At 41.4% G+C, this 25546-nt stretch overlaps 1 protein-coding gene across 2 annotated transcripts in view; it reads right to left on the bottom strand.

Moving 5' to 3' along the window:
- Nucleotides 1-25546, bottom strand: part of TMTC2 (transmembrane O-mannosyltransferase targeting cadherins 2) — a 372172-nt gene that overhangs the window by 179449 nt on the left and 167177 nt on the right. The window lies entirely within an intron of this gene.

Here is a 25546-nt window from a genome sequence, read left to right as displayed (position 1 = left end):
CATGACTGCTTCAATCTCTTTGGGGGCACTTTAACACCGGATCATTCAAAAAGCACTGACCTACATGAACTGCTAAAACCCTATTCGTTCATTCAATCGTATTTATTGAGTGCTTACTCTGTGCAGAGCACTGTACTAACCCTATTGATCGTTTTCATCCGAAGTGAGTTTTCGACACTCAACAGTGGAGTAAGGAGCACCCAAGGGCACGTCACGCCATTATCTGCTGCTGAGGAGAGCATACAAAAGCACGCCGCTCCACGACCACAGAATAAATCTTTAATCTCGACCAGCTGTTCAGTTGTGCGTGTCTCTGGACACTGCTATTGCAAGTACATTTGGTAGGTGCATATTTTATACAGTGCCCCAGCAAAAATACAAGACAAGAATTCAGACGCAGGCCTAATTCAAAGGATTCACAATCTACCGGGCACGGAAGTGATGACAGGCCTTCAGGGAAAGAAATAATAATAGCAAAAACAATAAATCAGAAAAAATGTCAAAAGCTAGGAGGTTCCTCTCTGCTCCTGACAAGACATCCTTGGTCCAAAATTCCTAGTGATCTAAATGTTAGGAAGGTGTGTTCATTCATTCAGTCGATCGCATTTATTGAGCGCTTACTGCGGGAGGAACACTGCACTAAGCGCTTGGAAAGTACAATTCAGCCACAGAGACAATCCCTGTTGCTCCATCTTGGTTTTGGGGATATGGGATTTCATCACCATGGTAGGGGGATGATTGATCTAGAGAGCATGAATGATTCAAACAATTGCCACTACTGTAATTACAACCCAAGCATGTCCCCGCTGTGCAAATGGAGGGCCTGGATACTGGTCACTCGGTTGCTGGATACAAGCTTGGGGGTTTAGTCAGTCAGTCAAACACATTTATTGAGCACTCATTGTGTGCAGAGCACTATACTAAGCACTTGGGAGAGTACAGCGGGACAATACAACAGAAACGTTCCCCCTCCAGAACGAGGAATGTGTCTCTCACACCGAAACTAAACTAGATACAGCACAAGTCCACAGCTAGTGAGCCCGAAACAAACAAAAATGCATCCCACTCAAAGAAAGGAACAATTGAGTATCAGATACATCAGAATGCCTGATTGATCCGGAGAATGGTATTGGTAGTTGCCTATGAGTTAGCTGTATACATATTCAACATCATACCACACAGTTAGAACAGTGCTCTGCACGTAGTAAGCGCTTAACAAATGCCGTCATCAGTTAAACAAGATACTGTGATGGATAAATAACAGAAATAGATTCATATTATGTGTCTATATATATTGCCCGATACATGGCACTACAGATTCCAAGAACATAACACCGATGACGAAGTTCACCTATGAATGAGTGTATCACTGAAAAAGCCAATGAGGAATCCATAGTCCTGGCCACTTGGTGTACACAAAAAGATTGTGTCCTTGTTGTGTAGCCATACTGTATGCTCGCAGCACATTTTTACCTCCTCGTCTCTCATTCCTTGCCAAGCTTTGGCTCAGAGAGCCAACCTCTTTGACGGCAGTCTGCCATACTGATCTAGGCTCAGCAGCTGACCCCTATTTTCAGCTGGCATTCGGCATTTTTGGAGGCTTTGTTTTAAAGTCTACTTAAAATGTTTCCTCTGCATTATATCATAATCTGACAGCAAGTCCTGAATGATGTTCATAATATTGCTACTCTGGGCGGTTCCGAATTCTGGATGGATCGCCCGATAAGCAACCAACAGCCCCTAACAAATGTCAAAACTTGTGGAAATTGAAAAAACATGTGTAAAAAATGTTGTGACATCAAAGATGCCCTTTAGGATATGTAACCGTATCTGCCCTTATGAATGCGATCACCAGTTGGCTTTCTCTTCGGGACACTTTCTACCCAAGTTTCCGCATTTCTGGAAGTTTCCAGAAGAAACTGAGTGACTCCTAGATCAAAGAGCTACTTGCAGCAAAACAAGATAATATTCCACACAAATAATCCTTGTGGATCCTCTCAACCTTGAAGCAAGGGTTGTTTAGGAAAGACTGTGGTGTAGAAAACAGTCCAAGCTAGGAAACATGTGAGATAAATAACGAGATTCCAAGGTTAAACACGTGGAAAGGCTACACAGATTAAAACTACACAGAAGTAATATGGTCTAGTGAACAGAACACGGGCCTGGGGGTCAAAAGGCCTGTGTTCTAATCCCCGCTCCACCACTTGTCTGCTGTGTGACCTTGGGCAAGTCACTTAACTTCTCTGTCCTTCAGGAACCCCATCTGTAAAATGGGGATTAAGACATATATTAAGACATGGACTGTGTCCAACCTGATTCCCTGATACCCACTCTTTCTCTTAAATGTGGGACCTGATTATCTTGTATCTGTCCTAATGCTTAGTACAGTGCTTGGCACATAGTAAGTGCTTAATGAAAGCCACAGTTATTATTAGCGGTAGTGAGAAACAGCATGGAGTAGTGGATAGAGCACAGGCCTGGGAATCAGAAGGTCATGGGTTCTAATCCCAGCTCTGTCACGTCTGCTGCGTGACTTTGGGCAAGTCTCTCCCCCTTTTAGACTGTGAGCCCACTGTTGGGTAGGGACTGTCTCTATATGTTGCCAATTTGTACTTCCCAAGCGCTTAGTACAGTGCTCTGCACATAGTAAGCTCTCAATAAATACGATTGATGATGATGATGATGAAGTCAATTCACTTCTCTGTGCCTCAGTTACCTTATCTGTAAAATGGGGGTGGGGACTGAGCCCTATGTGAGTCAGGGACTGTATCCAACCCGATTTGCTTGTAGCCACCCTGGAGTTTAGTACAGTTCCTGGCACATAGTAAGCGTTTAACAAATACCATAATAATAATAATAATTATTATTATTATCATTATTATTATTAGTAGTAGTAGTAGTAATAAGAGTAAAGCTTTGAAGGTGGGGAGAGTGGTGGTCTGTTTGCTATGATGGGGAAGGGACTTTCATGACAGAGGCAGGATGCCTGTAAGGAGTCAGCAGTGAGATAGATGAGATTGGAGTTCAGTGAGTGGCTTGGCTTTAGAAATGCAGGCTAGTTTTAGCAGGAAATCAGTGAGAAAGGTAGGAGGGAGAAAGCTGATTGAGTGCTTTGTAGCAAGTTTCTGTTTGATGCAGAAGCAGATGGGCAACCAGTGGCGGTTCTTGAGGCGTGGGGAGACATGGACCGAAAGCTGTTGTTGTTTTTTTTTAAAGTAATCCAGGCAGCAGATTGAAGAAAGAACTGCAGTGGGGTGAGACTGGAGGTGGGGAGATCAGCAAGAAGGCTGATGCAGTAGTCAAGGTGGGATATGATAAGTTCTTGGATCCGTGTAGTAGTAGTTTGGATGGAGTGGAAAGGGGAGATTTTAGGGATGTAGATCCTTCGGGATTTGGTGACAGATGGAATGAAAGAGATGAGTCAAGGATAATACCAGCTTGTAATAAGTGGGGTAGTGGTGGTATTGTCTACGGTGATGGGAAAGACAGGGGGAAATCAGGGTTGGGGTGGGAAGATGATATTTTGTCATACAGGCCAATAGATGCCTTTGGAATGCAGTTAAATCGACTCAGAGGAGACCTGTCTTTCTACATGCTGATTATCCCATATATACGGTGTGTATTTGTGTGGCAGAAAAAGAAGGAGAGAGAAAGAGGGGTGGGAAGAGGGAGGGAAAATAGAGGAGACAAAGACAAGTTGAACCAGAACAGTGCAAACAGGCTGCCCTCATTGGACGATGTTTTAAATGATAAGGTAATAATAATAACAATTATGGTACTTGTTAAGCACTATGTGCCAAGCACTATTCTAAGCTCTGGGGTACATATAAGTTAGTCAAGTTGGACACAGTCCCTGCGCCAAATGGGGCTCAGTCTTAATTCCCATTTTACAATGAGGTAACGGAAGCCCGAAGAAGTGAAGTGACTTGCCCAAGGTCACACAGCAGATATGTGGCAGAGCCGGGATTAGAATCCATGACCTTCTGACTCCCAGGCGGCCCGTGGTCTATCTGCTAAACCACCCTGTCTTGCTAAGCCATGCTGCCTTAAGGTCATACACTTCACCAAAGCTTTTGACGTCATCAACAACCCAGGCTCTAGAGAGTGCCGAAAAGGCAGCTCAAGTGCTGCCTTGAAATATAATAATAATAATGATGGCATTTATTAAGCACTTACTACGTGTAAAGCACTGTTCTAAGCACTGAATCAGGTTGGCCCACAGGGGGCTCACAGTCTTAATCCCCATTTTATAGATGAGGTAACTGAGGCCCAGAGAAGTTAAGTGACTTGCCCAAAGTCACACAGCAGACATTTGGCGGAGCTGGGGTTTGAACCCATGACCTCTGACTCCAAAGCCCGGGCTCCTCCCACTGAGCAACACTGCTTCTCTATGAAACATGATCTAGTTCCTAGGACCCTTCCACAGAGAACAGGAGGGTCCATGTCAGCTACTTCCTCAATCACCAGTGCAGTAAAATGTACTTGTTTCTGGTCTGTTCAACTTACTGCAATGTAATAGTGAATTTCGAGGAAGTTGGTGTCAAATTATAATTACAATCCTCCTGGAAATCCTTTCAACTCAACAGACAGCGCGCCCTATCCGAAATCCTTGCCCTCTCTATGAACTCACGTAACCTGGAAAGACATATGCAAGATGACATATACATCACTTGGCAGGATCAGTTGAGGGTTATTGGGCTGACATGAACCATCAACTTTGAAGTGTCTGAAGAAGATAGTTCACGTACTAGCTTTCACCTGGCCTTACACACAATCAGGAATCAACAAGAGCCGCACAAAGGTGAACGTTGCCTCCCAACTCTGTTGTCTCCTGGGATGGAAGAGACGGTTAAAAAAGCCAGACCGGGAAAGCTTGGGGAAGGAGAGATAAAATATTCAGAGCTAGAACTGGGTTTGGAGAATCTTTTTCTGCTAACCATTCCCTCGTGGTGCCTGGATCTCCGTGGAGAGTTGGAGAAAAAAACCAGTAATACTTACTAATAACAATAATTGTGGCATTTGTTAAATGATTTCTATGTGCCAGGCGCTGAACTGAGTCTGGGTTCCGTGAGTGGCTTGGCTTTAGAAGTGCAGGCTAGTTTTAGCAGGAAACTAAATCGGTAATCGATACAAGGTAATCGGTTTGGACACATGAGGCTCACAATCTTAATCCCCATTTTACAGATGAGGTAACTGAGGCATAGAGAAGTGAAGTGACTTGCCCAAGGTCACATAGCAAACAAGTGGCAGAGCTGGGAGTAGAACCCAGGTCCTTCTGACTCCCAGTTCTGAGCTCTATCCACTAATCCAAGTCTGCCAATCAGTCAGTCGTATTTATTGAGCACTTACTGTGTTAAAGCACTGTACTAAGTGCTGGGGAGAGTAGAATACAATAATACACCCTTAATGCAATCCAGGGTGGTCCTTTCCATGGTGAGCAGCAGCAGGATTGAGGAAAGGGGTAGAATGGACATTAAGTGGGATGAAATTCCTGATACAGTTTATATCCAACCACTATTTCCTAACGCGATATAGTATGCATGCAACCATACGTATTCATCACAATAATAATAAATCATTCGTTCAATCATTTTTTTGAACGCATACTGTGTGCAAATCAATCAATCCTCCAAGAGGCCTTCCCCTATTAAGCCGTCTTTTCCCTAGCTTGCTCTCCCTTCTGATTATCTATGCACTTCAATCTGTGACCTTTGGACACTTGATGTTCTACACACCTCCAAACCAACAGCACTTATGCACATTTCTTTAAATTCTAAATTACTTACTTATTCATATTAATTAATGTCTGTCTCCCCCTCTAGACTGCAAGCTTGTTATGGGGCAAGGAACATGGTTGCTAACTCTTTTATATTGTACTCTCCCAAGTGCTTAGTGCTCTCTACATAGTAAGCACTCAGTCAATCTGGGAGGATGAGGGGGCGGAAAAGGAGGAGGAGGAGGAGGAGGAGGAGGAGGAGGAGGAGGGAATTGCAGTATTTGTTTAGCCTTTACTATTTCCTATACTCTGCTATGACTGTAAGCCCGGTGTGGGCAGGGATTGTCTCTCTTTATTGCTGAACTGTACTTTCCAAACGCCTAGTACAGTGCTCTGCACACAGTAAGCACTCAATAAACAGGATTGAATGAATGAATGAATGTCAGGGTGGACACAGTCCCTGTCCCACATGGGGTTCACAGTCGACCTCGAAACGAGAACACGTACTGAATCCCCATTTTACATGGGTGATTTGCCCAAGGTCACACAGCATACAAGTGGCAGAGCCAAATTTAGAACCAAGGTCTCCTTATTCCTAGGCCCATGCTCTTTCCACTTGCTACTTCTCAGCAACTAGAATCAGAATTAGAAGGGGAACTTGGACTACGTTTCAGATCCAAACACCATTTCTAGACTGTAACACTATGAAAATTGAATGATAAAATAGAATATTCAGTTCTCCTATCAACTGGGTATCCTATTAGACGGACAACCCCCATGCCCGCCCTCCCCCCGCCCAATAAGGAAAACTTATACTCCGTCTCTAGACTGTAAGCTCACTGCAGGCAGGGAATGCGTCTGCTGACTCTGTTGCGTCAAACTCTCCCAAGCAATTAGCACATTACTCTGTGCATAGTCAGTGCTCAATAGTCAGCGCTGAATAAATACCATTGATGATATTGGTGCACCTTGACCGATGCTTTGTACGCACACATAGACATTTCCTGGCACTCTCTCATTCGTTCTATTGGATATATTGAGCGCTTTCTGTGCACAAAGCTCTATACTAAGCGCTTGGGATGGTGCAATAGAACAATAAACAGACACATTCCCTGCCTGCAACAAGCTCACAGTCTAGAAACGAGCTCACTTTCCAGATAGACACATACTGTCAGAAGAATGTTTCCTAATTCCCTGACCGTATTCTATTCCCAATACAGAGTGTTTGATTTGGTCTAATCTTGCATTCTAGGAACGTACAAGCAAAAGGATTAGCGGGCGCTGATCTTCCCTTTAAAAAGTAAAGGCACCATGTTATTCTGGTATGTTCCCTATCCCAAAATGAATAATATAAGCAATGCTTTCTCCTAGGCTCCAAGAGAATTTCCAACTCTGGATATTATAAATTTAGTACACTAGTGCATAAGTTGCTAAGGAGTTTTGAGACTGTCGTAATGCATGGAGACCGGTATTGGGATTACAGGGCTCTTGAGTCCCACTCCAGCCCATCTGCTATGTGTTTCGTGACCCCCATAAATCCCATTTACCTTTTCCAAATAAGTTATTTTCATTTAGGAAGTGTGCATGAATACCAGCTTGGAAGCAAATTAATGCCACATCTTTCCACGAGCTTAACTTCAAGGCTTTTCCCAACTACGAAATGTCTTTTCACCCTTCCTTTACCCCACACCTGCTTTTACAACTCTTATTCGAAATCCTGTTCTGAATTCCGCTGCAATAGACCTGAACAAAGCACCATGGCAAACTGTGCTATTGAACGGTCCCTGCAAAGGCTCAATCATCGCCTATCCGATGACACATGGATTTTCTGTTAGACAAAGCTAACATCAGATTTTCCACCTGTCTTTCTCCACATCTCTCCAAAAAGACTACGTCTGTGCACAGCAATTTAGTGTGAATCAGTGTTGTTTTTTCACTCAAATATTAACAAAATATCAGTTTTGGAAAACATTCTTAGGATAACAAGAAATAAAATGTAATAATGAATTAATTTGAAACACTGATGATCCTTCATCTAGCGAATGGGAACCATGAAAAAAGTCTCTACTGAATAGAATGATCCAACCTTATCTCGGCATCACAAAAAGAAAGAGACCTGCCAGATGACACAATGCCAAGTTTCTGCATTTGTCTTCTGATCTCATAGTTGCCTGAAAAGGAAACTAAAATCCAAAAGGTATGTTCAGACTTACATAAAATTGTAAATATTCTACTGTAAGACATTAAATCCTTTATTAGGCTTACTTTTTGGTGAACTAATGCAAATGGATTGCTTAAACATAAGGACCATCTGATCCCAAATTAAGCTTCTGGCAATGACTTTTAACAATAAATTAGATCAAAATCAATATCTAGTATGAAATATGGTCAAAATAATTGATTCTAGGCTGAACAAAATTAGTCACCTCGGCATAACAGAAACCCCAAATCCATAAATATCCATCAATCATCACTGAAATCAGTTGGCTCTAACACTGATAAATTGATGGCACCGTCAGATGACTTTTTTTTTCCTTTTCATTCATTCAATTGTATTTATTGAGTGCTTACTGTGTGCAGAGCACTGTACTAAGTGCTGGGGAAGTACAAGTCGGCAACATATAGGATGGTCTCTACCCAACAACGGGTTCACAGTCTAGAAGGAGGAGACAGACAACAAAACAAAACATGTAGACAGGTGTCAAAATCGTCAAAACAAATAGAATTAAAGCTATATGCACATCATTAACAAAATAAATAGAATAGTAAATATGTACAAGTAAAATCAATTTAGTAATAAATCTGTACAAATATATACATATATATATACAGGTGCTGTGAGGAGGGGAAGAAGGTTGGGCGGAGGGGATGGAGAGGAGGAGAGGCAAAAGGGGGCTCAGTCTGGGAAGGCCTTCTGGAGGAGGTGAGCTCTCAGTAAGGCTATGAAGGGAGGAAGAGAGCTAGTTTGTCGAATGTGAGGAGGGAGGTGCTTTGCACATAGTAAGCGCTTAATAAATGCCATTATTATTATTCCAGGCCTGGGGAAGGACGTGGGCCGGGGGTTGACGGCGGGACAGGCGAGAACAAGGCAGAGGAGCGGAGGGTGCGGGCTGGGCTGGAGAAGGAGAGAAGGGAGGTGAGGTAGGAGGGGGAGAGGTGATTATACTTCTCCAACTTCTCAAGCTGATAATGTGGGAATTAAAAACACAATTTCTCTGCACATACAAGGAGAGGAGAACACAGGGTTCTCTGAAATTTCTCTGAAATTAGTTCAGAGAAGCAGTCATGTGATTTTAACCACAATCAAGAGAGGCCAGGCGGCCTAGGGGGATTCAGGAGTCGGGAGACCTGCGTTCTAATTCTGGTTCCACCACTTACTTGCTGTGCAAATTTAGGGCAATCACTTCATTTTTCTGTGCCTCAATTTTCTAATCTGTAAAAAGGGGATTGAATACCAGTGTTCCCTCCCGCTGAGACTGAGAGACCCAGGTGGGCCAGGGATTGGGCCTGATCTGGCAGAGAAGCAGCGTGGCTTAGTGGAAAGAGCACGGGCTTTGGAGTCAGTGGTCATGGGCTCGTATCCCAGCTCCACCACATGTCTGCTGTGTGACATTGGGCATGTCACTTAACTTCTCTAAGCCTCAATTACCTCATCCATAAAATGGGGATTAAGATTTTGAGCCCCACGTGGGACAACCTGATCACCTGGTATCCCCCCCATCGCTTAGAACAGTGCTTTGCACATAGTAAGCGCTTAACAAATACCATTATTATTATTATTATTACCTGACTGTGTTGTAGTTACCCCAGCACTTAATATAGTGTTTGGCACATAGTAAAATATTTGCAAATACCCTGATTATTATTATTATTATTATTTCTATTACTATGTTGTTGTTGTCAGGACTAGCTATTTTATTTCTAATGAAAATGTAGTTCTTGGATATTAATATGTGGCCCTCTGTAGGGGAATAGAATCATATTTTCCTATCACTACCTTATAGGAAAAAATAATATTTAACTAGATTGCAATACGACACAATATGAAAGTTAAAGGAAAAGAGACATCCATACTTTGAAGTTTAAGGCCTTGTCAAAATCTAATGTTCCTGAAATGGATGAATTGTTCTATTAGCAGCCTGCACCATAGAAGTAGAGGATAAGACCTATGGGAATTTTTTAAGTTTCATTGAGATGGAGTAAGAAGTGCTCTCCACTTTGGCCGAACGTTAGTCAGCATTATTAAATCAAAGTATTCCCTGGTAATGCAGGCTGAAATGCTTTCAATGAACTGTTCCTAGAAATAACAGTTATAGCTCCTTAAACAAGTGGTGTGCAACTTGTTTCATGTCAGTTACCGAAACTATAAAAAGCATAACAGGAGCACTTGGTTCTGATGGCAGGGGAATTGCTCAAGGCTAGAATCACGCTTATAGTCAAGAAGAGATAACTCAGTAGTGTAAAGTTGTCACAGATGAGAGGGAGGAATGGCAATATATTAGAGACCTATGGATCCAGAGCCATAAATCTAACATAAGAATATATGAAATGTCATTGCATTGCTGAGTAAAACCAATGGTCTATCCAATTCAGGATTCTGACTTCAATTGGATCAATAGCAGAATCCTTGGAAGAATAATGGGATAGTTGCCCTCCTTGACAATCATTCTGTCTACTGAGGCTTATTAACAACAGTTATCAATTATTATTATTACATTCATTAAGCACTTGCTACAGGCCAGGCACTATGAAATATTCGAGGTAATCAGATCAGACGCAATCCGGTCTCTCGTGGGGATCAAAATCTCCATGGTAGGAAAAACAGTTATCATAGTCCCATTTTATTGATGGAAAAATGTGGTCCAGTGATACTGTGACTAGTCAAGCTGTGATCAGTGACCAGTGTGACCAGTACAACTGTGACCAGTGGCAGAACTGGAAATAAAGTATCCAATCTCCTGACCCCCCGTTCCATGCTCTTTCTGCTAAGCCACCCATTCACCCCTAACTTTTCTCTCTAGAATCTATGACTCCTCATCATATATGATTTCTCAGCTCTGAAGTTATCCAATCTTTCAACATTTTAAATAATGATAATAATCAAATAATAGTATTTGTTAAGTTCTCACTCTCCAATCTTTCAACATTTTAAATAATAATAATAATCAAATAATAGTATTTGTTAAGTTCTCACTCATACCAGGCAGTAAGCTCTGGGGTAAATGCAAGATAATCAGGTCCCACATGGGGGTCAGAGTCTAAGTAGGAGGGAGTAGACCCACTAAATCCCCATTTTGCAAATGAGGGAACTGAGGTACAGAGAAATTAAGTGACTCACCCAATGTCACACAGCAGATAAGTGGAGAAGCCAGGATTAGAACCTAAACCCTCTGACCTCCAAGCCCACGCTCTGTCCATTAAGCCAAGCTGCTCGTCTTTTTGCCTTGTTTACACATGTTTCTTTTTCTTCATTTGGAAGCTACCTTTTTCACACATCATCTAGTGTTGTGGATTTTGGTGAATGACAATTCCGAATCTGCTTTATTTCAGAAACTTCACGAAAAATTGTTACCAATCGGGTCTGCCTCCACCCTCCAAGAGGTCGACTCTTGGATTCTGACTTTGCACTTGGGTCCCTACTCCTCACTCCTGAACCATGCTCTGATCTCCTCTGGCTTCATTTCACAGCCGATGGAACGGGATGATGGGTGGCCTCCGGCATATCTCCCACCGATCCCTGTTGACACAGAGACCGGTGGCTTCATTGATAAGAAAAGGCCACCACTCCTACCGGCCGGCGGAGAACCTCATAGGGAGTGGCTAGAGAAGTTTGGGGACATTGGTGCTACCCACCAAGAACTGGATCTTCTAGGGCACCTGAGCTCCATCCCCGCATTGCAGGGTTTTTATTATTTTTTTTAAATGGTATTTGTTAAACACTATGTGCCAGGCACTGTACTAAGCACTGGGGTAGATACGAGGTCATCAGGTTGGACACAATCCACGTCCCACATGGGGCTCCTAGCCTTAATCTCCATTTTACATATGAGGTAATTGAGGCACAGAGAAGCGAAGCGACTTGCCCAAGTTCACACAGCAGTAAAGTGGTAGAGCCAGAATTAGAACCCAGGTCCTTCTGATGTCCAGGCCCATGCTCTAGCCACTAGGCCACGTTAGTTTTACAGTCCGTAGGGGAGGCAGACGTTAAAACAAATTACAGGTAGGGGAAATAGTAGAATAAAAGGCTGTGAGGCTGGGGTAATTATCAAAGTGTCTAGACTGTAAGCTCATTACGGACAGGACTTGTGTCTGCTGATTCTGTTGCATTGTACTCTCCCAAAAGTTTAGTACAGTGCTCTGCACAAAGTAAGTGATCAATAAATGCCCTTAATTGTTTATGTGACCTACAAATAACAGATCCTAGACAGTCCCACACAAGCTCACAAGCAAGGCAGAGGTGGACAGATGGAAACAAGATAGGCATGGATAACAAGTCATTAAGCCAAGAAATTAACTTCAAGGTAAGTAAATGGACTCTCAAGTGAGTGTTCTCAGGCTTCCCCTCTGTACTAAATTCTCCTTATGTACAAACCATCATTGTCTTTACAGGCACATAATAATAATAATAATAACAATAACAACAACAATAATAATAATAATAATAATAATGGTATTTGTTAAGTGCTTACTATGTGCCAAGCACTATTCTAAGAGCTGGGGGGAATAGAAGGTAATCAAGGTTGTCCCACGTGGGGCTCACAGTCTTAATCCCCATTTTACGGATGAGGTAACTGAGGCACAGAGAAGTTAAGTGACTTGCCCAAAGTTGCCCAGCTGACAAGTGGCAGAATGGGATTAGAACCCATGACCTCTGAATCCCAAGCCCGCACTCTTTCCACGGAGCTACACAGGTTAGGTTTGGGACTTCCTGCAGATTGGGGAGGGAAGAGTAGGGAAGACCCTAAATCCCAGGCTTAAGGGGGCTCCAAAGCACAATAATAATAATAATTATATTACTTGCTAAGCGCTTACCATGTGCCAAGCTCTGTTCCCAAGTGCTGGGGTAGATACAAGCTAATCAGGTTCATTTTGTTCATTAAATCATATTTATTGAGCACTTACTGTGTGCAGAGCACTGTAGTAAGCACTTGGAAGCACAATACAACAATACACAGACACATTCCCTCCCCACAACGAGCTTACAGTCTAGAGATGAGTTTACAGTCTCAAGGTCGGACACAGTCCTTGTCCCACATGGGGCTCACACTATTAATGCCCATTTTACAAATGAGGTAACTGAGGCACAGAGAAGTGAAGTGACTTTCCCAAGGTCACACAGCAATGTGGCAGAGCCAGGATTAGAACACCAGTCCTTCTGACTCTCGGGCCCATGCTCTACCTACCAAGCCATGCTGCTCTCAATCCTAATTCATCCCCTATCTTTTCACTGGTTTTAAATTTTAATCTCTTTTTCCACATTAAAAAAATTCGACTATAATAATGGAATCTATTAGAGGCAAACTAGATAGCAGAGGCTTCTTAAAAAATAATATAATTTGGTTACATAAATGAGTGCCTGGAAAATGTCATCTGCAGGAAGAATCCGCGGCACAGAAATGCAAACAGGCACACAAGTACTTAACTTTCCTTGAAATTCCCCCAAATTAACAAAATGGAACAAAGGTTAAGTTCTAGATCAGTAACCACATTTACTTCAAAGGTACAATACTTTTGACATGATAAATACTTTTGAAGACTTTTTTTATTTCAATGTGTTCTAGTTGACTTCGTTTCACTTGGAGTGGAACAGTTTTTTTTAATCTAAAAGTTTTGTTATTAACCAACAAACTGAAGACAGGGAAACATCAAAGGGAGAATATTGCTGAATCCATCCTGTGGCATTTTAGTTGTCATGGTGACTCATTCTTCTTCATTAAGTTAAGGAAAGGAAAGCAAATAGTTAGCATTCCCTTGTGAGACAATGACAAGCTATTTCTGAGGCAAATTATTAGGAACTGAAGTACCTAAAGAGTTCAATTGCTGGAGAGGTAAGGGGCATGCTGCAGTCTCTAACCCATTACACTAAAAGCTACTGAATGCCAGCTTTCACAGTAATTTTGTTTTGCTTAAAATAAGACGTTTCACACTTCCGACCAGGATGTGTGCCACGGTCAAATTAGTTTAGCCACGAAACAAGCCATCCTTTATGAAGAAAATATGTGAAGAAAATACCTTCTGAAGAAAAAAAAACTGTTTCTTTTGGTTTAAAAGGGTTTCTTAAAATTTTATATTTATCAAAATACTTGCATTTCATCAAATGCTGTTCTCCCCACAGAAAAGAGTAACTGTATGAGAAAGAAATGAAAAGAGCACAACAGTAATTGAATCTGCAAAAGGAACTCCTTTTTCATCGATCTCTCCTTAATAGGACCACTGCATTTCCTGCACCAATGGATTAAACTGCAACATTCTTTCTCCTCTTTATGGTCTCAGCGCGACAAACGGGCCATTATGAGATACATTCCAGTCTCCTTAATGAGCCAAGCTTGGGAGCCCGGCATTTTGGTGGCATAAAGAGACAAATTATAATTAGACTTGGCTCAGCGGGGAGGCTGAGGTATGTCTGTCCTTGCACAGAGATCTCACAATAGAAAGCTACTTAATCTCACGCGGCATCGAAGATGCGGTGTATAAAATACTTATCATACTACACATTTCTCAGGATGCTCAAATAAGTTGTTAATACATACACATGCTGAGAAATGGGAGCTCCAATCCTACTTCCAAATCCTTTGGTGAACACATGCATTTAACCAATTTTTAAAGGGTAATACCAAACACTTTTATCCTTTTACTCTAGATTTACTAAAATCATATCTCTTCCAAGAGGCCTTCCCTAAGTCTTCATTTCCCCTACTCTCTCCCTTCTGCATCATTTGGATCAGTAACCTTGAAGCACTTGGTACTCAGCCCACCCTCAGCTCCATAACACTTATGTTCATATCCATAATTTATTTAAATGTCCGCCTCCCTCTCTAGGCTTTAAGATATTGATAGGCAACTCTGTTGTAATGTACTCTCCCAAGTGCTTACTACAAAGCTCGGCACACAGTAAGTGCTCAATAAAGACCACTGACTTGTTGATCGACTGAAAATGAATTAAAGAGAATTTCAGTTTTAAAGAAATGCACTTCATTCTCCAGTCCACGAATCTTACTCTCCTGGAGGTGTTCTAACCTGAAAGTTATAGCAATAAGCTAGCCAACCAGTTGATTAAAACAAAATAAAAAGGGCCATGTACATATGTCTTAATGAATACTTTCTCGATACCCAAAGCAATTCTTGAGTTTTATAGCAATTTAGATTTTCCGGAGTGAAACCACTGTACATAGTCTAAAGTTTCACCAATCAAATGTAATCATGCCCCCAGCAAAATATACCAACAACAAAGCAGATATTAATGAATATAATCACTAATTTTAATTTTGAAAAAGCGGGAGGCTGTTTGAGCCGGTGATTACTTTTAAGTTACGCACATTTTCTCTCGTTTTGGCGCTTTGATATTCCAGTATCCGTTCCCTTTGAAGCTGAGGAAAGAAATCTCTGGACAACATAATGCCTGCGGATGGCAAATGGGTGATCTTTAAAAGGTAGCACTTAACCCAAGTTCAAAGAACAGGAATGGAACGGGCTGATTATGATTATACTGAAATGGGATCTGAGTGTTACTTTGGCTGAAGCCGTCAAAGGCTGAAATTTCCTCTTTGCAGTCAGCTTTTGGTGATGAGGAATTCAGAACTGCCTTGACCCGCAGTTGGGGTATTCTGGGCTTGGTTTCTTCATTATATAGAAGCTCTACTACTCTGTACCAATAGCTCTTCTGATAGTCGAGCAACTACAACAGATGATGAGCCTGTTTCAGGGATAATCTGCCACAGCCTGGAGGTTAGCAAAACAGATGAGACTGGAATGTAGGAGAAAATCACCCACCCAAACTTGAGCAGAGAGAAGAGAAGCAGGTGAAAGGCAGATGCTAAATTCACATAATAGCAAATACCTTCCCTGGAAATAATCACCCCAAATATACCAGACTTTTGGGTGCTACCATTTCAATTCGTAGTTTTAATTGAATACCTAAGCCCTAGAGAGGATGCAATATAATAATAATAATAATGACGGTCTTTGTTAAGTGCTTACTATGTGCAAAGCACTGTTCTATGAGGAGTCATTAGGAGTCACAATAAGAGCACAAAATGAGGTGCACACAGGACATTTTTTCGATATTTTGGTAGGACTGGCCATAAGCATTTTGGCATCTGCTGTCCACTCGTTTGTCACCATTGTAGTTTTGTTTATTGCCATCACACTAAGAGTATTGGAAGATTTCACTGGATACTGTTGAAGTAAGAAGCCAATGACGTTTTGAAATTGTAATATAAAACTCTAAACTTTTTGTCTTAAATCAGTCAATCACTTGATCAGTGGTATTTATTGAATGCTTACTGAGTGTCGATCACTGTACTAAGTGCTTGGGAGAGTACAATATAACAGAGTTGGTTGACATGTTTCCTGCCCACAATGAGCTTACAGTCTAGAAGGGGATACAGCTGTTAATATAAATCAATGTATTATGGAGGTGTACATAAGTTCTTTGGGGCTGAGAGAGGGATGAGTAAGGGTTTAAATCCAAATGCAAGGGTGACAAGGAGGAAAGAAGAGGAAATGAGGGATTAGTTGGGGAAGGCCTCATATGTATAATATGTCTCAAGAGACCAATTGCTGTGGGTAGGGAATGTACTCTGTTGTGTTGTACTCTCCCAATACAGTGATCGACACTCAATAAGCATTCAATAAATACCACTGATCAAATGATTGACTGATTTAAGACAAAAAGTTTAGAGTTTTATATTACAATTTCCAAACGTCATTGGCTTCTTACTTCAATAGTATCCAGTGAAATCTTCAAATACTCCTAGTGTGATGGCAATCCACAAAACTACAATGGTGACAAATGAGTCGATCAACTGAAGAAAAAACATTACTAGATTCTCATTTTCAGTACAGAACCATGTTATAAAAAGTGCATTGCATAAATTAAGTGGGTCAGCTCTTGCCAGGGAAGTCATTTATCCCCTATAATTTAGGAACTTTGGGAAGTGAATTAATTATTTCTGGCCCCTATGGGACCCTTCATTAAATTATTGCTTCCAGTATTTGGAGTCCTTTTTTCCAAAAGACTAACCTAAGAAATAATATGGAATACAAAGACTATAAGCCAATTTTTAAAGAAGCTCTTTCAATCTTCAATAAATGAATGGTATTTATTGAGTGCTGTGTGCAGAGCACTGTACTAAGCACTTGGGAGAGTACAGTATAGCAAAGTTGGTAGACATGTTTCCTGCCCAGAATGAGTTTACAGTCTAGAAGGGGATACAGCCAATGGTATTTTTTTTTCTGGTAGAAGATAAGCAATTTAGAGATTGGGGATATGTATGTATATACAGGTATAGGTAAACTTATCTATATCCCTGTCCTCTCTCTCAGTACATAGATATCTCTCTCTCTCTCTATTTATATAAATATATATAGACACCAAGAGAGAGAAGATGTCTGTATAGATATATAGAGATACAGATATACATATATATATATGTAGAGATATGTAGAGATACATATATATACAGGCGTGGTTTTTAGATTATAAATGTACCCAATGAATTGTTAACACATTGAAAAATGCTTAGATCTGCTAAATTCCAGGACAATAAAATTCAGATAACACAACGCTAAGAACACTGTCCAACTAATCATACTAATCACCACAATATCTCACTCAGCATCTTCCACTGAAAATCTATCCTTGCCATAAATCCTAAGAAACTATGATTTGCTATTATGAAAGTTTCATTTTATTTAAGTATCGATCCCAAAATAATTCTTGGCCCATATCAAAATAATCAGTGGGAAAAATGGGGCCTTTGACTCAGCAACTGACCTTAAATACACTTTGCCACCCGTCGAACTCAACGCTGGTTAGTTTTAAGCAAACATTGGCAATGATTTTTACTGCAGATCCACTCATTTCCCCATCTTATGTGCCCTCCTCTCTGTGTCGCCTAGTCATCTGGGTCTGCAGCTCTTTGCAAGTTTGCAATTTACCCCGAGCCCAACCCTACAACACTTACATACATATCCTCTAGACTGTAAGCTCGTTGTGGGCAGGGAATCTATTTTTGTATTGTACTTTCCCAAGCGCTTAGTACAGTGCTCTGCACACAATAAGCACTCAATAAATATGACTGGATGAATATCCGTACCCTCAGCCACTTCCTCTATCTGTAATTTAACTTCATGTCCGTCTCTCCCACTAGATTGTAAGCTCATTTAGGGTAGGGGTTATGTCTACAAACTTTCTTGTACTCTTCCAAATGGTTAGTATAGGGCTCTGCACCCAATAGACACTCAATAAATAGCCATGCTGTTTTAAGCACATTTCACATAGCTGTCAAAGACCAAACAGTCCTCTTGCATGTCACAGTGGGGGAAGTATAGGGAGCAAAGAAAAGAGAGCTCAGGGCCTTAAAACATGAAAGCGGTAAAGTGGAACACATATATGGCTCATTCGAATTGCCTCAGCTAGAGTTGAACCCCTTTCATAAATCCCTCTAGACTTTAAGCTCATTGTGGGCAGAGAACATGTCTCTGTAAATAGTATGCTCCCAAGCACTTACTACAGTGCTCTGCACAGAGTAAGCGCTCAATATGATCAATTGATTGATTAACTAGCAATCCAACTCAGGCATGCAAGCCAGAGTAAATCCAACGATGGAGTAAATCTGCTCCCTGGGCCCCGCTTTGCCCAGCCCTACTTTAAATGAGTTCCTTTGGGAGATTCGTTATATAAATGCAGCATCGCCTGGACGTAGGTCGGCTGCCTGGAGGAAAAATAAAAAATATTGTGAGGAATACTGAAATACTTCAGAGTGATTTCCTTAAATACACCTATACAAGATGTCTTCTTTTAGATCTTGGCAGTGGAATTCTGAAATCAATGATAATAAGTTTTGACTATAAGCACAAATATTGCTGAGATAAATCACAGTTTACATTTTCATCCAATTCACCGGGTATCAGGGTAATATAAAAAGGTAGGCATATGATTACCTGTTGTGCCAAGATTAAAACTAAGGTTTTATTAATCTGAATAATAGTTGAATAAATGACCTGACATGCTGTAACATGTCATTAAATACTTCATTTTCTTATTTCTTTATCAAGATGGCACATCAATCAATCAATAGCATTTATAAAGCACTCACTGTGTGCAGAGCGCTGCATTAAGCACTTGGGAAAGCATAATACAACATAATCTGTAGATGTGATCCCTGCCCACAAGATACTTACAGTCAACAGGGGAAGGCAGACATTAAAATAGATTAGGGATTGGGGAGCTACTAGAGAAATAAGAATATTTACATAAATACTTGGGGTGAGTATCAAAGTGCTTATTTTTTATTTTTGTTCCATATCTGGATATTTGTTCCAGATATCACTTTGGGTTATGGTATTTTTTTAGTAGTATATTATTATCAAAATACTGTATCCAAGCTGAATGAAAACTCTGGTAGTTTCCATGCCTCCAAACAAAAAATACGCAAAGATGTTATCAACCGTAGCGACCTAATCGTTGTTAAAATAGAACTGCTTATAATCCAGATTAGAAGAAACTAGAAATAAGAGTGATGCTCTCAATTCACATTACAAAAATGTCTTCAAAAAGTTTCAATAAATTCATCTTTAATCTCACACTAAGGGAGGAGGAAGAAACTCCCTAACTATACAACCTATTGTCGGCTGCTTTTAGTTATGTCATTTGTTTGTAAAGGTTTTTAATGCAAAAGAATCTATTTGCTTATTTTCTTTCAACACTATTTCTTTTGTAAAATAAAACCCAGTCTTTTAAAATTCTTGAATTTTTCCCCAAACTGGGGAATGTCTTTAAATGCTTAAAATCTTTTTATTTTCAGCATGAGATGAAGTCCTGTAAAGAGTTAAAAGCACGTGGTCAACTTCAGATAAGTTTTTAACATAGATTTAGGTCAATCCTTTGACCCAACTAGACCTCAGTCAATTACTGAAAAGTATTGATGTGAGCTAATTACTTAAAAGGAAATAAATTATGCTGACAATGTTTAAATTCACCCCCTCTTCTGCCGGAGACAAAGTCATAAGATTAGACAACTTGTCTTATAGATTACTGCAATTTCATTAGCCTTGAGAAGCATGTGTCTAATTGGAATTCTATTTGTCTTCTTCTTGCCCAGTGAAATACTTCCATCAATCAGCTAATCATAGTCTAATGGGCTTTTGGCATTTGTGATCTTGATGAAAACAACACAATGCACTTCTCAGGTGTATGCTCAACACGAAGTAATGTAATAATGCAATAATGTAATAATGGCATTTGTTAAGCGCTTACGATGTGCAAAGCACTATTCTAAGCTCTGGGGGGGATACAAGGTGATCGGGTTGTCCCATGTGGGGCTCACAGTCTTAATCCCCATTTTTTACAGATGAGGGAACTGAGGCTCAGAGAAGTTAAGTGACTTGCCCAAGGTCACACAGCAGACATGTGGCAGAGCCGGGATTCGAACCCATGACCTCTGACTCCCAAGCCCGGGCTCTTTCCACTGAGCCATGCTGCTTCCCTGTAAGTATAGGGGTATGCAGTGACAAAGGATAGGGAATGTATGCAGTAACAATAATAATAGTAATAATAATATCCGTTAAGTGCTTACTATGTGCCAGGCAGTGTACTAAGCACCGGGGTGGATACAAGCAAATCAGGTTGGACATGGCCCCTGTCATCATCATCATCATCAATCGTATTTATTGAGCGCTTACTGTGTGCAGAGCACTGTACTAAGCGCTTGAGAAGTACAAGTTGGCAACATATAGAGACAGTCCCTACCCAACAGTGGGTTCACAGTCTAAAAGGGGGAGACAGAGAACAAAACCAAACATACTAACAAAATAAAATAAATAGAATAGATATGTACAAGTAAAATAAATAAATAGAGTAATAAATATGTACAGACATATACACATACATACAGGTGCTGTGGGGAAGGGAAGGAGGTAAGATGGGGGGGATGGAGAGGGGGACGAGGGGGAGAGGAAGGAAGGGGCTCAGTCTGGGAAGGCCTCCTGGAGGAGGTGAGCTCTCAGTAGGGCCTTGAAGGGAGGAAGAGAGCTGTCCCAAACAGGGTTCACAGTCTCAATCCCCATTTTACAAATGAGATAACTGAGGCACAGGGCACTTGAGTGACTTGGCCAAGGTCCCACAGCAGACAGGTTGCGGAGCCGGGATTAGAACCCAGGTCCCAGTGCTCTATTCACTAGGCCACACCGCACCGGGGGCCATGGAAGCAACAACCCACCGCAAGCCCCACCGATCGAGATCAGGAGCTGGGGAACCGACGGAGAGGAGTGAACACCGGCACACCAGACTGACCAGTCATTCATTCATTCATTCAATCGTATTTATTGAGCGTTTACTGTGTGCAGAGCACTGAACTAAGCACTTGGGAAGTACAAGTCGGCAACATATAGAGACGGTCCCTACCCAACAATGGGCTCACAGTCTAGAAGGGGGAGACAGACAACAAAACAAAACATTATTATTATTATTTTATTATTATTATTAATAATAATAATAATGACATTTATTAAGCACTTACTATGTGCAAAGCACTGTTCTAAGCGCTGGGGAGGTTACAAGGTAATCAGGTTGTCCCACCGGGGGCTCACAGTCTTTATCCCCATTTTACAGATGAGGTAACTGAGGCACAGAGAAGTTAAGTGACTTGGCCATAGTCACACAGCTGACAAGTGGCAGAGCCGGGATTTGAACCCATGAGCTCTGACTCCGAAGCCCGTGCTCTTTCCACTGAGCCACACTGCTCTCTAATTATTATGTGCAAAGCACTGTTTCTAAGCACTGGGGAGGTTACAAGGTGATCAGGCTGTCCCACAGTGGGGCTCACAGTCTTCATCCCCATTTTACAGATGAGGTAACTGAGGCCCAGAAAAGTGAAGTGATTACATATCAATCGATGGTATCTATTGAGTACTTATTGTGTGCAGAGCACTGTATTTATTAAGCGCTCTGTGCAAAGCACTGTTCCAAGCACTGGGGAGGTCACAAGGTGATCAGGTTGCACCATGGGGGGCCCACAGTCTCCATCCCCATTTTACAGATGAGGCAACCGAGGCGCAGAGAAGCGAAGTGACTTGCTCAAAGTCACACAGCTGACAACTGTAGCAGCGTAGAAGCAGCGTGGCTTAGTGGAGGGAGCGTGGGCTTTGGAGTCAGAGGTCATGGGTTCGAATCCCGGCTCCGCCACGTGTCTGCTGTGTGACCGTGGGCAGGTCACTCAACCTCCCTGAGCCTCAGCTACCTCATCTGCAAAATGGGGACCAAGACATGTTATGCTGCTACCCCCAAACTAGATTATAAGCTTCTCGTGGGCAGGGAGAATGCCATGCCTTTATTCTGACCTCCCAACCACCTCGTGTATGGTGTGGGGCCGTCTCTATATGTTGCCAACTTGTACTTCCCAAGCGCTTAGTACAGTGCTCTGCACACAGTAAGCGCTCAATAAATACGATTGAATGAATGAATGAACTCTCCCAAGTGCTTAGTACAGTGCTTTCCACAGAGTAAGGGCTTAATAAATACTACATATTTACTGAATATTTATATAACAATAATGATAATTATGGTCTTTGTTGAGCACTTACTATGTGCTGAGCACTGTTCTAAGCACTGGGATAGATATAAGGTAATCAGGTGGTCAAAAAAGGGGCTCATACTCTTAATCCCCATTTTATAGATGAGGTACCTGAAGGCCAGAACATTATTGCTAGTGGCATATGCTACTAAGCTGTAACTGCACTCGGTTTAGGGTCAGGAAGAAGCTGGCATGGCACTGTTGAAGATTTTCTTCTTATTATTAATAGTTCAAAGCACTAGGATAGATACAGGATACAGTCCCTGTCCAGCATGAGGTCTTAGAAAGTAGGAGGGAGAGCGGGGATTTATTTCTCTTTTTACAGTTGAGAAAACTGGGGCATAGAAAAGGTAAGCGACTTGCCCAAGGTTCCACAGCAATCCATTAGCAGAGCCGGGATTAGAACCCAGGACCTCTGTCTCCCAAGTCCAAGCTTCTTCCACCAGGCCATGCTGCTTCTCCCACCTCTGTCCATTCGCCCCTCTGCTCTTGACTCCGGGCCAAGTTGGAGCCACTCGAAACACATCCCAAGTAGCCACAGGGCACACTGAAACTTGCTGTTGTACGAGGAACTAGACGAATGAATCAATCAATCAATCAATCAATCGTATTTATTGAGCGCTTACTATGTGCAGAGCACTGTACCAAGCGCTTGGGAAGTACAAATTGGCAACACATAGAGACGGTCCCTACCCAACAGTGGGCTCACAGTCTAAAAGGGGGAGACAGAGAACAAAACCAAACATACCGACAAAATAAAATAAATAGGATAGAAATGTACAAGTAAAATAAATAAATAAAGAGTAATCAATCAATCAATCAATCAATCAATCGTATTTATTGAGCGCTTACTATGTGCAGAGCACTGTACTAAGCGCTTGGGAAGTACAAATTGGCATCACATAGAGACAGTCCCTACCCAACAGTGGGCTCACAGTCTAAAAGGGGGAGACAGAGAACAGAACAAAACATACCAACAGAATAAAATAAGTAGGATAGAAATGTATAAGTAAAATAAATAGAGTACTAAATATGTGCAACCATATGAAATATGTGCAACCATTCATTTCAGTGAGAATGAAATGAATCTCACTGCTTCTTCCTTGTAATCCACTGAAATATGTCCATAAGGAAATGGCTGGGAATTCCTGTTCTGTTAGAAATTTCATTTTTTAATACTTTAGACACAACTGTGAGAAATAAGCACTGGTCCATATGGGGTTTAAAGGAGAACCTCCCCATACTAGAAAAAAAATATTACCTTAAGGACTATTACTGTAGCTCTATAAGCACACACCTATCATGTGTATATACATATATATGTATATTCATATACACATTTACATTTAATAATAATATTATATATATTTATTTTATTTTGTTAGTATGTTTGGTTCTGTTCTCTGTCTCCCCCTTTTAGACTGTGAGCCCACTGTTGGGTAGGGACTGTCTCTATGTGTTGCCAATTTGTACTTCCCAAGTGCTTAGTACAGTGCTCTGCACATAGTATGCGCTCAATAAATACGATTGATTGATTGATTGAATAATAATAATAATAATAGTATTTATTAAGCGCTTACTATGTGCAAAGCACTGTTCTAAGCGCTGGGGAGGTTACAAGGTGATCAGATTTTCCCGCGGGGGGCTCACAGTCTTAATCCCCATTTTACAGTTGAGGTAACTGAGGCACAGAGAAGTGAAGTGACTTGCCCAAAGTCACACAGCTGACAATTGGCGGGGCCGGGATTTGAACCCATGACCTCTGACTCCAAAACCCGTGCTCTTGCCACTGAGCCATGCTGCTTCTCCATCATTTACACATGATCCTATGGCATATGCCTGTCACATGTGTGTATGCACACACACACATACATATAAGATCATGTACATGTCATGTACATATACACTGTACTAAGTGCGTGGGAGACTTCAATGCAACAGATTTCAATTCAATAGACATGACTGTGTCTACTAACTCTATTGCACTGAATGAACCCGCTGTTGGGTAGGGACCATCTCTATATGTTGCCAACTTGTACTTCCCAAGCGCTTAGTACAGTGCTCTGCACACAGTAAGCGCTCAATAAATACGATTGAATGAATGAATGAATGAATGAACTCTCCCAAGTGCTTAGTACAGTGCTTTCTACAGAGTAAGGGCTTAATAAATACTACATATTTACTGAATATTTATATAACAATAATGATAATTATGGTATTTGTTAAGCACTTACTATGTGCCAAGCACTGTTCTAAGCACTGGGATAGATACAAGGTAATCAGGTTGTCAAAAAAGGGGGCTCATAGTCTTAATCCCCATTTTATAGATGAGGTACCTGAAGGCCAGAGAAGTTAAGCGGCTTGTCCGAGGTCACACAGCTGACAAGCGGCAGAGTCGAGATTAGACCCCACATCCTCTGACTCCCTACCCCGTGCTCTTTCCACTAGGTTGCTACACATTTATAATATATACAACATTTTCCGTTACAGCTATAAAACAAAAAGGCAAATGAAAGTTTTTGGTTTATATGGAGATTAAAAATAAAAACACGTTTGCACTGCTGGTGCAGTATACGTTTAACATGCTTTTAAATGTGTTGATTATAAAGTGTCACCATTCGTGAGATTTAGGACGACGGTAATAGATTTGAGTACAGAGCTTGAACATAAAGCAGAAAAGTAAATCTTTTCTTCAGAGTAATAGCAAATAGTCAAAGACTGGTACTGGAAGTGAAGCGGTATGGGGAGAACCAGAACCTGACGGGAAAAAGCAAGTTGGTAGGCGCGTAAAAACTTCTGCTTCTTAAACACTCCAGCTCTTCCCACCCTCTACGTTCAAATCCACAGGATGACTCCAAGTGACCCCCCAAAATAATCTGCTCCTGGATGCCAGCAGCCTTAATTCAGCCCTGAATACACAAACACTCCTCATTCCTCCTCTCCTCTCGCTTCAAGTGCTGTCCAAAACCAACTACGAGACGTGTTAAAACCACATCAGAGGAACCAGAGGGATGGGTGAAATCCTAATACTTGGCCT

The sequence above is a fragment of the Tachyglossus aculeatus genome, chromosome 14 (genome assembly GCF_015852505.1).
Source record: "Tachyglossus aculeatus isolate mTacAcu1 chromosome 14, mTacAcu1.pri, whole genome shotgun sequence".
Taxonomy (NCBI): Eukaryota; Metazoa; Chordata; class Mammalia; order Monotremata; family Tachyglossidae; genus Tachyglossus; species Tachyglossus aculeatus.
Note: the sequence above shows the minus strand (reverse complement) of the source record. Positions and strands in the feature narration are given on the sequence as shown.